We start from the raw sequence: 2,500 nt of genomic DNA, 5'->3' as shown, positions 1-2,500 counted from the left end.
CTTATTTTTGGTTGGTTACTGACTTCTCCGTTCAACTTGGAGCTGCCCTTGTGCACGATCAAGGAGGGGTATTATCCGCCACGGGGGCTTAATTTTCGCCTAAGGGGAGCGATTTGGAGGCCGTGGCCGGGTGAGGCGCGCCTTTCGAAGGGGAGGGATTTGAATTTCGGCTGCATTGAGGGTAGCTGCCCGCTGTTGTGGGTTTTTGGAGCCTGAGCCCGTTCAACTTGGAGCTGCCCTTGTGCACGATCAAGGAGGGGTATTATCGGCCACGGGGGCTTAATTTTCGCCTAAGGGGAGCGATTTGGAGGCCGTGGCCGGGTGAGGCGCGCCTCTCGAAGGGGAGGGATTTGAATTTCGGCTGCATTGAGGGTAGCTGCCCGCTGTTGTGGGTTTTTGGAGCCTGAGCCCGTTCAACTTGGAGCTGCCCTTGTGCACGATCAAGGAGGGGTATTATCGGCCACGGGGGCTTAATTTTCGCCTAAGGGGAGCGATTTGGAGGCCGTGGCCGGGTGAGGCGCGCCTCTCGAAGGGGAGGGATTTGAATTTCGGCTGCATTGAGGGTAGCTGCCCCGCTGTGGTGGTTTTTCGGAGCCTGAGCCCGAGCGGGGCGTCGGTTCCCGAGGTGGGCAGGAGTCGCTGTGCCCGTGAGGCTGCCTGGCCGAGTCGGAGTGCTGTGGGACGGCGGGGAGCGGGTTTTCCCGGGCGAGGGGGCGATCCCGAGGAAGGGGAGCGATTTGGAGGCCGTGGCCGGGTGAGGCGCGCCTTTCGGAGGGGAGGAATTTGAATTTCGGCTGCATTGAGGGTAGCTGCCCGCTGTTGTGGGTTTTCGGAGCCTGAGCCCGAGCGGGGCGTCGGTTCCCGAGGTGGGCAGGAGTCGCTGTGCCCGTGAGGCTGCCTGGCCGAGTCGGAGTGCTGTGGGACGGCGGGGAGCGGGTTTTCCCGGGCGAGGGGCCGATCCCGAGGAAGGGGAGCAGTTCCGAGGCCGTGGCCGGGTGAGGCGCGCCTTTCGGAGGGGAGGAGTTTGAATTTCGGCTGCATTGAGGGTAGCTGCCCCGCTGTGGTGGTTTTTCGGAGCCTGAGCCCGAGCGGGGCGTCGGTTCCCGAGGTGGGCAGGAGTCGCTGTGCCCGTGAGGCTGCCTGGCCGAGTCGGAGTGCTGTGGGACGGCGGGGAGCGGTTTTTCCCGGGCGAGGGGGCGACCCCGAGGAACTCGGCCGGCGGGGAGGCGTTCCGGCCCGGGCGAGGGGCGCGGACCCGACCGGAGACGTCCAAAACCTTGAAAGGGGTAAGCGGGAAAAGGTCAGCAAAGTGCCCGAAGCAGTAAGGCGAAAAAGCCGTCGGAACCTCCGAAAATGTCCAAAAGCGTGAAATCAGTAACCAGGAAAATGCATAAAAATGGCCAAAAGTGTGAAATCAGTAAGCAGGAAAAGTCGGGAAAAGTGTCTAAAAATGCTTGGAAATCTGAGGAAAATGCCCGAAAATGAGGCCCCTCGGTCGGGAGGAGGAAGTCGAAAATCCCCGTGCCCGACGAGGGAAGTCAGTAACCAGAAGGAAAAACTTAGAAAAAAATTCTAAGTGTCAAAAAAAATTCTAAGTGTCAAAAAAAATTCTAAGTGTCAAAAAAAATTCTAAGTGTCAAAAAGAATTCTAAGTGTCAAAAAAATTCTAAGTGTCAAAAAAATTCTAAGTGTCAAAAAAAATTCTAAGTGTCAAAAAGAATTCTAAGTGTCAAAAAAAATTCTAAGTGTCAAAAAAAATTCTAAGTGTCAAAAAAAATTCTAAGTGTCAAAAAAAATTCTAAGTGTCAAAAAAAATTCTAAGTGTCAAAAAAAATTCTAAGTGTCAAAAAAATTCTAAGTGTCAAAAAAAATTCTAAGTGTCAAAAAAAATTCTAAGTGTCAAAAAAAATTCTAAGTGTCAAAAAAAATTCTAAGTGTCAAAAAAATTCTAAGTGTCAAAAAAAATTCTAAGTGTCAAAAAAAATTCTAAGTGTCAAAAAAAATTCTAAGTGTCAAAAAGAATTCTAAGTGTCAAAAAAAATTCTAAGTGTCAGAAAGGGAAATGAGTAACCAAGAAGAGAAATGAGTAACCAAGAAATCAGTAACCAACAGGAGAAATGAGTAACCAAGAAGAGAAATGAGTAACCAAGAAATCAGTAACCAACAGGAGAAATGAGTAACCAACGGGAGAAATGAGTAACCAACGGGAGAAATGAGTAACCAACGGGAGAAGTCAGTAACCAACGGGAGAAATCAGTAACCAAAGGGAGAAGTCAGTAACCAACGGGAGAAATCAGTAACCAACAAGAGAAATGAGTAACCAACGGGAGAAATCAGTAACCAAAGGGAGAAGTCAGTAACCAACGGGAGAAATCAGTAACCAAGCTTATTTTTGGTTGGTTACTGACTTCTCCGTTCAACTTGGAGCTGCCCTTGTGCACGATCAAGGAGGGGTATTATCCGCCACGGGGGCTTAATTTTCGCCTAAGGGGAGCGATTT

Source organism: Stegostoma tigrinum, unplaced genomic scaffold (assembly GCF_030684315.1).
Source record: "Stegostoma tigrinum isolate sSteTig4 unplaced genomic scaffold, sSteTig4.hap1 scaffold_356, whole genome shotgun sequence".
Classification (NCBI taxonomy): domain Eukaryota; kingdom Metazoa; phylum Chordata; class Chondrichthyes; order Orectolobiformes; family Stegostomatidae; genus Stegostoma; species Stegostoma tigrinum.
Note: the sequence above shows the minus strand (reverse complement) of the source record.